Source organism: Rissa tridactyla, chromosome 20, assembly GCF_028500815.1.
Source record: "Rissa tridactyla isolate bRisTri1 chromosome 20, bRisTri1.patW.cur.20221130, whole genome shotgun sequence".
Classification (NCBI taxonomy): Eukaryota; Metazoa; Chordata; class Aves; order Charadriiformes; family Laridae; genus Rissa; species Rissa tridactyla.
The window spans coordinates 1,199,461-1,211,749 of record NC_071485.1 but is presented as its reverse complement, the minus strand read 5'-3'; positions in this window follow the sequence as shown (position 1 = coordinate 1,211,749).

The following is a 12,289-nucleotide window of genomic DNA, read 5'->3' as shown; positions in this document are numbered from 1 at the left end:
CAAAATGCTCACTCATTCAAGCGACACACCTGTGGGATCGCCCTGAGGCTCCCAGACGAGATCCGGCAGAGAAGTCGGGTGGCCGTCGGCTGCAGGCAGAGCTGTAATCAAGCATGTTTCCATGAGATGTGGTGATCTACTGCTTTCTCAGTGACCTGCAGTGACTGGAGGGGTCAGGTACTGTCGTGGGACCCAGACGTGGCTGGAGATTGCCAAAGCTGCAGAGGGGCCTGGGTGACCCGTTCACTGGCACCTGGCAGCTCTCAGGATACTGTTTCCAGGCCAAGTGCACGTCCATCCTCAAGGACCGGATGGGGAAACATATGGCCCCTCGGGGATTCCTTCCCAGGAGATGTCTACCGTGCACAGAAGCAGCCCACAGGAAAGCACCGGAGGGAAACACTGACCATTCACACCTCCCCTGGAGAAGAGCCCTCCCCACCTCCCACGGCTCTTCTCTGTGGAGAAGAGCCACCTCCCCATGAGGCATTTGCCTTCTGACACCCGCAGAGCTGCCCACGGCTCGCCTGGCACTGCTGCCCTCCCAGCCCTGCCCAACCACGACCCCAGCCCCGCTGCCACCCCGACGTGCGCTGGGTGCTGTGCCACGCTGCCAGGGCTGGGGGACGGCTTGCCCGCCTACCTAATCCCGGCACTCTCCACGGAGCAGCCCAGGCATCATGGGCTTGCAGGAGCACCAGGAGGAGGATAAGGAGGCGGGCGGGGGTCATGACCCCCTGCACCTGCACCATGCCGCCGCTGCTGCTGCCGGCACTGCCGCTGCTGCTGGCACTGCCACTGATGGCAATACTGCCGCTGACGACGTTGGCACTGCTACCGCTACCGCTGCGGGCACTGCCGCTGCTGCAGCTGTCACTGCCACTGATGGCACTGCTGCCGCTGACAACGTTGGCACTGCTACCACTGTTGGCAATACTGCCACTGACGACGTTGGCACTGCTACCGCTACCGCTGCGGGCACTGCCGCTGCTGCAGCTGTCACTGCCACTGATGGCACTGCTGCCGCTGACAACGTTGGCACTGCTACCACTGTTGGCAATGCCACTGCTACGACTGCTGCTGACACTGCTGCCGCTGCTGCCGCTGCTGGCACTGCCACTGCTGGCGCTGCCGGAGCACTGCCCGCGGCACAGCTCTGCACGTGAGGGCGTGGCACAGCGGGGCTCTGTGACCTCACAGCCCGGCCACCCCACCGCAGCCACGGCCCTGGGGCACCGCCCCCAGCGGGACCGGCTGTGACACCTGCAGAGTCCCAGCGCGGCTAAACTGGCCAACCCAGGCTCGTCCCCACGCCATTACCTGGAAAACACTGCTTTTTGGCTTGGAAGCGATTCTGGACAAAACACTCCCACAGCAGACAGACTTGGCTGCTTTGTCAAATGGGCCACAAGACAGAAAACAAAACTTCTCTAAAGAAAAGCCCGGCTTCACTCAGCATGTAAGCCTTTTGCCCGCGGGCTCTGGGGCAGTCCCTCTCGTGCACAGCAAAATACGTGCGAAAGCTGCATCCCCGTCACGTAGAGGCGCTGCCAATGAATTACTGAGCCTGCGAACTACTGCACTTCAGTCACAGCTGCTCAGCAGAGTTGTGAGAAGACTGCCCTTGTGCTCTGGCCTTTGCGCCACCTGACGTGCTCGGAGAAGATCCTCGCCAGTCAGACGCCACGTCAGCCTTAATGGGATCCACTGTGCTCAGCCAGAATGAGTTAGACCTTTTCCAAAGGTCTTCCTCCCATTGGTTGACACCTTCAAAATACCTTTCCCTGTCTTTGAGGTGAGGAGGATGCTTAGGGAGAGTTAGATATCCTTTTTGCTTTCTGGATTAAGAAATCGAGTCAAACAAGGCCTGTCTTCTCCAGCGTTGCTTCAGGAACCTACCGGTGAAAGAGACTTGAAAGCTTGGAGTCGCTGGTGAGACTCTGATGAGAGATAGTTGCCTAAATACAGGACTTAAAACTGAGTGCTTGAAATACCAGTGCCTCTTTTTTTGCTTTTGCTCATGAGTCAAATGGAGCATCTCTGACCCCACAGGTACACCAGTTCTCCGCATTCCCATGGGCTCTATCGAAACGTGTCTGGAAGAGCAGTGCAGGGTCAGTTCTGCTCTCCCGGCCGCGTGGATGCCAGATATGTCCATGCGCTGGGTGTGCTCAGATGCGCAGGTCCCACCGTGCCCCAGTGACCAGACCCTGCTCGACTTCTCTCCTCCGACACCTCCAACATCACCAGCTCCACGGCCAGCGCATCCGCTCCTAAGGCTGGGCTCGGCAGGCCTGTCGACTTGTCCACAAAGTCTTCCAGGGAAAACCTGGAAACCTTACCTAACTTTGGAGTGTTACACCGAGTCAGAAGACGCACTGGGAAGGGATGAGGATGCAAAGCCTAAAACCTTCACGCTCCTTATTAGTAACGTGAAATAAAGAAAAGGGCACAACTGAAAGAACCTCGCCAATTTCTTTTAGTTCTGCTACGTGGTTAGCCGCTGATGTTGTCAGAGACAATGACACCTTAGAAGAGTCAAAAGAAGGTCCTGGCTAAAAGGGAATGTGGTAGGCATCAAGGCATCGCAAGCCTGCAATCGCCACACATGGGCTTTTAGTAACTACTTGCATGGGGTCTATCAAACGTCAGTGATGCTCTTTAAAGTGTGGACGCTCATTCAGCCACCAGCGGTCTCCAGAGCGAGGTTACAAAGATGCTTGTTCTTCCTCTAGGCACTGGCTAGCACAAGCCATGCTGCCCGTGTAACAATGAAAGCAGCGGGTGCAAAGCGTGCATACAGGTGGGCTTCTCTCTAATTGTCCAAGGAGCTGCTGTTGCAGGTACTAAGGAACAGATGTATCTCATTCTCTTTCCAGTGCTCTCATGAGGAGGGGCGGGGGAAGAAGGAATTCCGTCCTTCCCTGACACTTACAAAAAAAGGCCCAGACTGTGAGAGAACAGAAATAGAGTCATTTTTATCCCAGACCTTTACCTAAAGCAATACCTTTCAAAAGAGGAAAAAAAAAATCTTAGAAGTCATTTTACCTGAACAGCCAGCGCAGGGGAAACATTCTCTTTTTCTCATTTTCAGGATAAAATGATGTCTGTACACAGTCAAGCACGCCTTGCAAACCTCAGAGGTCACCGAACACGGGAACTGAGAGTTCCGTTTAGTTTAGGATGTTCAGTGTCTGACGGTATGCAAAAGACATCTTGAACACGCTCCTGAAAACTTGAAGTAAAAACCTTTCCCTTAACTTCTCAACTCTTTTGAACCAGAAGAAGGAGAAAAAGGGAAGACTGTGTGGCTACAATCTTTCTCGCTTTAAGATGTGCCAAGCAGGAACGAGGATGCTGGACGTGCTACTCACAAACCAAGCCCACCTGCCTCGTAGCGCCTCAGTTAGTGACAGCCTCGGCTGCAGTCATCTCAGTATTGTGGAGTCTGGGATCCTGCCGGGCGCCCTGAAGGTTAGCACTGAGGCAAAGATTTCAGATTTTTGAAGAGCAAGGTTCAGCTTGCTGAGAGCCCAGATGGCAGGGATTCCACGGGAAGCTTCCCCGGAGGAGCAAGTGAGTGCTGGGAGTTTTTCAAGAATGCTCTCCTGGAAGCACAAAACCAGTTTATTCCCAAGAAAGGGAATTCCCTTCGTTGGGCGGCTGGCCTTGGGAACAACAATCCAGGCTGACGTAAACACAAACCCAGGGAGAGTTGGTATAGAAGCTATTACAGGAGCCTGAGCCCTACACATCAATGGGCCCTGACGATATCCACCCGAGGGTGTTAAGAGAGCTGGCTCCTTTTCAAACTGGCAACCTGTCTGTGCTGGTGTCGGTGGCGGTAGGGTTAATTTCCCCAGGACCTGGCAGGGACACAGGTATTCCATCCCCTGTGGGCCATGCCCTGGGAGCTGCCCCTTCGCAGGGCTGGGGCTTCCCAGGTCCGGCCAGTGAGCGGTGCTATCGTAATCATGTTTTGTATATTCCTCTCTCAGTATTCTTGTTGTTGTTTTCTTCTTCTCTTTGCTGTAATGTTAAACTGCCTTTATCTCAACCCATGAGTTTTGCCTTTTTCTTCCAAGTCTTTCCCTCATTCCATGGCTGGGGGCTGCGTGATGATGGTCCCGTCCACCGTCTGGATGGCCGTCTCCGAGACCCCCAGCTCCACAAAGCACCGGTAATCCGGTCCCCGGTCCCTCTGCTGCACTGAATAAATCTGTAAGTCCGAGCCACTGACGATCTTGACGGCGTCAACGTTGGGCTGCTTGTGGGTGCCGTAGCAGAAGACGGTGCCGCAGGTCTTGTTCTTGCAGATGAGGCCTTGGGTGCCATTGTAAGTGCCGCAGCGGGGACATTTCCGGATGCCCCGCAGCGTGGCCTTCCCCAGGTCCGATAGGAAGGAGGGGACTTTGGTCCTCACCGATGCCAGTTCCATCCTCTGGGAAACCTGTAAGGGCAGAGAGAGTGGGGTGAGTTACCCGCCTGGGGAGGGACAGCGGGGACGCGGTGCTCGGCTGGTGACACCCACGGGTCCCTCTGCAGGTGGCGGTGACTGTCCTCAGCCCCCAGCAGCCACAGAGATGGAGGGGACAAAGAGAGAGAGGGGGAAGCGACTGGCTGAAAGGACATGGGACGTAAAGCTGGGTGGCCTGCCACCATTGCGGGGGGACACGCGGTGAGGGGACACACAGAGCAGCTCCTCGGAGGGACACCGGAGTGGAAACCACCATCTGAGGCAGCAACAATGGGAGAGAAAAGCTTGCATGGACGGGACAGAAACCGAGCGATTTCCCCCTAGATCCACCTGGGTCGGGTTTTGGCAGCAGGTTGGCAGCCGAGGAGCACGAGCGACTCCCGGCGAGCAGCCCTGGTGCTGCTGGACCCACAATCCTGTCTGGATCGTGGAAGGACAGAATCGTTTAGGTTGGAAAAGACCTTTCAGATCATCAAGTCCAACCATTAACTCAGCCCTGCCCAAAACACCACTAACCCACGTCCCTCAGCAACACGTCTGCCCGGCTTTTAAATCCCTCCAGGGGTGGCGATTCCACCACTGCCCTGGGCAGCCTCTTACGATGTTTGACAACCCTTGTGGTGTAGAAATTTTTCCTAATTTCCATCCTAAACCCGCCCTGGCACAACTCGAGGCCATTTCCTCTTGTCCCATCACCTGTTCCTTGGGAGAAGAGACCGACCCCCCCTGGCTACACCTTCCTTTCAGGGAGTTGTGGAGAGTGAGAAGGCCTCCCCTCAGCCTCCTCTTCTCCAGGCTGAACACCCCCAGCTCCCTCAGCCACTCCTCACCACATTTGTGCTCCAGAGCCCTCACCAGCTCCGTTGCCCTTCTCTGGACACGCTCCGGTGCCTCAGTGTCCTTCTTGGAGTGAGGGGCGCCAAAATGAACACAATATTCAAGGTGGGGCGTCACTAGTGCCCAGTACAGGGAGACGGTCACTGCCCCAGTCCTGGCCACACCGTTCCTGACACAATCCATAAACATTTCTCCCCTGCCAACCGCATTTCCCCCTTCCCCTGCCCCACCCTGTCCTGGTGTGAGACACCAGGCGGGCTGGGAGGGCTGCCCGGCTCCCCTCGACCCCACGGCAGAGCCCTCCGCTCACCCCTGCCTCCTCACCACCACCAAAACCCCCCTTTTTGGGGCAAAACCAGGCACCGCGTGAAAAGCCACACGCAGCCCAGCCTTCGAGCCAGCGTCCCACAGACGCAGACAGCGGGCAGAGGCAAAGGGCATTTATTGTCACCGCCGGAGCTGAGCGGTGGGTGTGAGGAGAGGCTGGGGACGCTGAAATGCAGCTCCCGGTGCCTCCGTGCTCACTGAAGCCAGTCCCAGACCTCAGTGGGTATTTACACTGGATAAACTGGCGGCACTGGGAGCTCCCAGCCCAACTGCAAAGGACAGGGCACAGCTGAGGGGACGGTGGGTCTGTGCCAGGTGGGACAATGCCCCGACACCCCCCTGGGTGAGCAGAAGGGCCCTCACCGAGGGGAGCGCAGGGGCAGGGACATCCACATCCCAGCAGGGCCCGGGGACCAGCACAAGAACGAAGGGCCAGGTTGGGCCCTGCGTGAGGCAGGACCAGGATGGGGGCACGCTGCTGGGCCGGGCACTGGGAGCAGGGCCTCCCCTTGGCCACTGTCACCTCAGAACTGCGTCTGGGGCCTCCCCACGGCTACTGTCGCCTCAGGAGGGGGCCTCCACTCGGCTACCGTCGGGTCAGGGCAAGGGCTGGGGCCTCCCCTTAGCCCCTCTCACCTCAGGAAGGGTCCTGGGGCCCCCCCGTGGCCTCAGTCGCCTCAGGACGGGGCCTGGGGCCTCCCCTCGGCCACTGTCATTTCGGGTCGGGGCCTCTCCTCGATCTCCGTCGCCTCAGGAGGGTGCCTGGGGCCTCCCCACGGCCGCTGTCGCCTGAGGACAGAGCCTTCCCTCGGCTGCTGTTGCCTCAGAACAGGGGCTGGGACCTCTCCATGACCACTGTCACCTCAGGAGGGGCCCTGCGGCCCCCCCACGGCCTCAGTCACCTCAGAACAGGGCCTGCGACCTCCCCTGGGCGCCGGTCCCCACACGACCAGGCCCGGGTTCACCTCCGTAGCAGGCCCGAGCCCTCCCCCCGCTCCCCACCGTGCAGCCTCACCCACAGCCCCTCGCCCACCCCCGACCCCCGCGCTGACGTCACTAACGCGGCCTCACCGTGTCGTCGGCCCCTCATCCCCGCCACCGCCACCGTGTCGCTTCTTCCCCTTCCCGTTCCCAGTGCCGTTTTCCCGCCATCCTCCCCGCCCCTCTGATGTCACTGCCTGTCCCGCTCGCGCGCGGGGCCCTCCCTCCTCCCCCCCTCTTTTTTAACCTGCGCTGCGGCGCGTGAGCCCGGCCCCGGCCACCGCGAGGGACTCGGCTGTGGCGCCACGCCCCTTCGCTCCTATTGGTCGGCCAGTATCACGTGGGGTGGCGCGGGAGCTCCTGGCAAGGCGCCAGGGCCGACAACCCGGGCCTGTTCTCACCCCGCGGGCGAAGGAGCCAGGAGGGAAAAGTGTTGCTTCTTCTCACCCTCTCTGGGGACAGCTTTCCTTGCCCCAGTAACCTCTGTGCTAACGCTCTCCCCTGAGCTGGGCTCTACAACTGCAGACATCTAGAGATTGCTCCAAAATGGGAAGTGCCAGGAGGGAGAAGTGTTGCTTGTGCTCTCTGTCTCTGGGAACAGCTTTCACTGCCTTGAAAACCTCAGTGCTACCACTCTCCGCTCAGCTGGGCTCAGAGAGAGCAAGTATATAGAGATTTGTCCCACTGCGAAGGAGCCAGGAGGGAAAAGTGTTGCTTCTTCTCACCCTCTCTGGGGACGGCTTCCATTGCCCCCTGTGCTAACGCTCTCCCCAGAACCGGGCTCAAAACCATCAAACCTCTGAGAATTTCTCCCACAGGGAAGGTGCCAGGAGGGCAGAGTGGGGCTTTCCAGAGACAGTGGGAAGAAGCCTCTCTTTTCTTTATGGGATTTCCATTCTTTATGGAAATTTTTGAGGCTGGACCTGGGGCGAGTGAGAAAGGGTGGTTTTGAGGTTGAGGGCGCCAGGAAAGTCCAGAGCCAAAAGGTCTGACTTTTGGCAGCCCAACGGGATGTCTGGAAGTTTGCCTGCTGCTGCCTGCGTGGTCCACATGCCAACCAAGGGTACCCCAAATTTACTGTGGCAGGATGACTGTGCTAAGTCAAGCGCTGCCCACGCAACAGGGGCAGGGAAATCTCACCCAGCAACCGCATCAAACGGTGACTGGCCGAGCCAAGACGACCTGCAGGCTGATTGATCGAACTGTGAGCCGACAGGGACTATAAACTAGCGCCAAGCCAGGCCACAACTGGGACCCTCACCACCGTCACTTGAGACCTACGGATCAACGGGATGCTGTTGAAGTCCAAAGGACCGACGAGACGCCATCGGGCCTGTGGGGGTGACTATACTCTTGCTGTGCTCCGTAATACTGCTCCTCTCTTTTCTGCCTTTTCTCTACTTCCTCCTTTGCTCTAGTGCTCATCTTAGTGACTAATGATGGGGAATAACAATAAAACTGCAGTGAGCGGCATCTGACCTTGTTTGTGTCTCAAACTCACACTCAGAATCAGTACGAACCCCTCCTGGACCCAACGTAGTTGGACCGGGATGTAAGAGGGTGATGACCTGTTGACAAGCCCCATGGCTGCCTCAGTGGCTCAGAATTTATCGGGCCGGTCCCACCAGGGAGGCTGGGATCCCACGGCCCGTCGTCTGGTCCCGTGCCCAGCTCCCTGCCTGCTGACACCGTGGGCATCCTTGTCCCTGCCCGCCCCAATACGAAGTTTGGCCCAGAATTGCTGAATTCCTGGCATTGCTGCCGTTACAACCTGGATGTCGTGGTTTAGCCTCAGACGGCAACAAAGAACCACGTGCCGCTGGCTCGGGCCTTCCTAATACAGGAAGAATCAGAAGAAAAAGGTTGAGACAAAGGCAGTTTAACAGAACAGCAAAGGGAACAAGCAAAACAACGACAATAACATGGATAGAGGAATATACAAACACGATTACGGAACCACCGCTCCCCACCGCTCACCGACCGGACCCGGGATGCCCCAGCCCGCTCCAAGCGGTGACTTCCTGCCCCCTCCCCCGGCAGCTCAGGGTGGGCATGGCTCACATGGCATGGAATACCAGGAAAAATTAACCCTATCCCCGCCGGAACCAGGACATTATCCACCCCTTAGTCCATACCATCTATGCCATGCCCAGATCTTACAGGTTCCAATGAATTGCCACCACTTTCTCCTGTCATATATATATACATATATATTCATGCAGATATAATGCCCTTAGTTTATGGGCCATCCCTCCAAAGTGTCCGTTGAGTTCTTGTAATCCATGGCTTTGGGATCCATCTGTTAGAACAGTCTCTCAGGGCAGGTGAGATGCTGGGTGGTGCTGGTCTGTTGCATGCTGTATTTTTTGGAGCTTGTGGCTGGTGCACCCGGTGTGGCTCATGCACACAGTCCGTGGGCTGAAGATGTAGATCTTGAGGAAGTTGCTGGGCGCCAGCTGCTGAGGCCAGTTCTTATCCCATCACCCCCGTGCCTTACTCGTAGTACAACTGATAGCAATTATAGCAATGAGGACATACAGTGACAGTGTTACTTAGTAATGAACAACACACAATTTGATTCATTGGCTATTCTCACCCAAAATCAGATCCCCATGAGGTACACATCGGACTTCCCCATCCTTCCGCATCACCCACCAAGTGCACGCAGGTCCTTGGGCAAAAGCAATCCCACGAATGGGTTTGCCTTTGCCTGAGGCAGGACTAACCCAGACTGTCTTCCCTAGCGTATTCTTCACGTGCACTACGGGGACTTTATCCCCTTCTACAGTACGTGGAAGTTTTGATTGGGCAGGGCCAGCCCGATTGTTAGATCCCCTGGTGTTAACTAGCCAGGCAGCTTTTGCTAAATGTGTATCCCAGTGTTTTAAAGTCCCACCACCCATTGCGCTCAGCGTAGTTTTTAACAGTCCATTGTATCGTTCTATCTTCCCAGAGGCTGGTGCGTGACAGGGGATGTGATACACCCACTCGACACCATGCTCTTTGGCCCAGGTGTCTATGAGGCTGTTTCGGAAATGAGTCCCGTTGTCCGACTCAATTCTCTCTGGGGTACCATGTCGCCACAGGACTTGCTTTTCAAGGCCCAGGATAGTGTTCTGGGCAGTGGCATGGGGCACAGGGTATGTTTCCAGCCATCCGGTGGTTGCTTCCACCATTGTGAGCACATAGCGCTTGCCTTGACGGGTTTGTGGCAGTGTGATATAATCAATCTGCCAGGCCTCCCCATATTTATATTTCAGCCATCGCCCTCCATACCAAAGAGGCTTCAAACGCTTGGCTTGCTTGATTGCAGCGCATGTCTCACATTCATGGATGACCTGTGCAATCGTGTCCATGGTCAAGTCCACCCCTCGGTCACGAGCCCATCTATATGTCGCATCTCTTCCTTGATGGCCTGAGGAGTCATGGGCCCACCGAGCTATGAATAGTTCACCCTTATGTTGCCAGTCCAGATCCACCTGAGCCACTTCAATCCTAGCGGCCCGATCCACCTGCTGCTTGTTCTGATGTTCCTCCGTGGCCCGATTCTTTGGTACATGGGCATCTACATGGCGTACTTTCACAACCAGATTCTCTATCCGGGCAGCAATGTCTTTCCATAGTTCAGCAGCCCAGATAGGTTTGCCTCTGCGCTGCCAATTTCCCTGCTTCCACTGCTGTAACCACCCCCACAGAGCATTTGCCACCATCCATGAGTCAGTGTAGAGATGAAGTACTGGCCATTTTTCTCGCTCAGCAATGTCCAAAGCCAGCTGAATGGCTTTCACCTCTGCAAACTGGCTCGATTCACCCTGTCCCTCACTGGCTTCTGCAACCCGTCGTGTAGGACTCCACACAGCAGCCTTCCAGTTTCGATGCTTTCCCACAATCCAGCAGGACCCATCAGTGAACAGGGCATATTTCTTCTCATTTTCTGGCAGTTTATTATATGGTGGGGCCTCTTCTGCACGCGTCACCTCCTCCTCTGGTGACGTTCCGAAATCCTTGCCTTCTGGCCAGTCCATGATCACTTCCAGAATTCCTGGGCGACTGGGGTTTCCCATTCGAGTTCGCTGCGTGATCAGTGCAATCCACTTACTCCATGTAGCATCAGTTGCATGATGTGTGGTGGGGACCCTTTCTTTGAACATCCAACCCAGCACCGGCAGTCGAGGTGCTGAGAGGAGCTGTGCTTCTGTACCAACCACTTCCGAAGCAGCTCGAACCCCTTCATATGCTGCCAATATCTCTTTTTCTCTTGGAGTGTAGCGGGCTTCGGATCCTCTGGATCCCCGACTCCAAAACCCCAGGGGTCGACCTCGGGTCTCCCCTGGTGCTTTCTGCCAGAGGCTCCAGGTAGGGCCGTTCTCCCCGGCTGCGGTGTAGAGCACATTTTTAACATCTTGTCCTGCCCGGACTGGCCCCAGGGCCACTGCATGGACTATTTCCTGTTTGATTTGTTCAAAAGCTTGTCTTTGCTAATTCTCTCAGGTATTGGATACCTCTTTCCATGGTAGTCCACTTGCTTGGTTGACATACAACATCCTCACTGAAGGGGCACCTCTCCCTCACGCCTGACAGGAGTCGTTTCCAGAGGCTGAGGGCTTGGGTCTTCTTCCCAATTGCCTTATCAATGCCGCCTTCCCTAGACAGGGATCCCAGCTGCCTGGCTTCTCTACCCTCTGATTCCAGGCTACTGGCCCCATTATCCCAGCACCGGAGCAGCCAGGTGACAATGTGCTCGCCTGAAAGTCGGCTGAAATCTTTTCGCATATCCCGCAGCTCACTCAAGGATAGGGATCGAGTAATTATCTCTGGTTCTGCCTCTTCCTCCTGCTCTCATGATGACCCTGGTTCATCATCATCTCATACTAAGCGAACTGATTTCTTCGTGTACTTCTTCTTCTGTATGGGGGCAACTGATACTGGCACGGGTTGGTTCCCTGGTTCAGTGGCAGTGGCTGCCATAGGGGTTGGAGTAGCCGCAGTGTCCGTCGCAGGGGTTGCAGTAGCCGCAGTGGCTGCTGGTCTGGTCTCCATCTCTTCCCCCTGAGGGTGCTGCATAATACTGAGCAGTGCCTGATAGATACTGGCCAGGGCCCAGCACAGCGCGGTGAGTTGTGCCTCTCTAGAATAGCCACAGCATTTTCCCTTCAAATGTCCTACCACTTTATCAGGGTCCTGTAATTGTTCAGGGGTGAATTCCCAGACCATTGGAGGTGAGAAGTTCTCTAGGTACCTGCCCATGTTCTCCCACATGCCGTGCCACCCCTGACTATCCAGCCTCGGAGCAGATCTCCGGGTGGTAGTCTTAAATAGCTGTTTAACCTTAAACAGGACCTGGAACACATTCAGCAGACATAACAATAGGACCAGGCTGGTTTGAGTATCCCAAGGATATTCAAAATTCTCAAAAGCTGCCATACCTGACCCGAAGGAGAAGAGGGAGGCAAAAGACCTGGGCAAAGTGTCCCCCCTGTTTCCCCCACAGACTGGGTGTAATTATTAATCAATTCTGAGAGACGATGCCCAAGGTACGGCCAGGACAGCAACACCACATAAAAGCCCCAAAGTAACTGTCGAACAAGTGATGTTATCATCTCATAAGCCGATATTGCACAGGACAACAAAATGATAATCCTCATCCCTCTCCCAGAAGTAACAAAA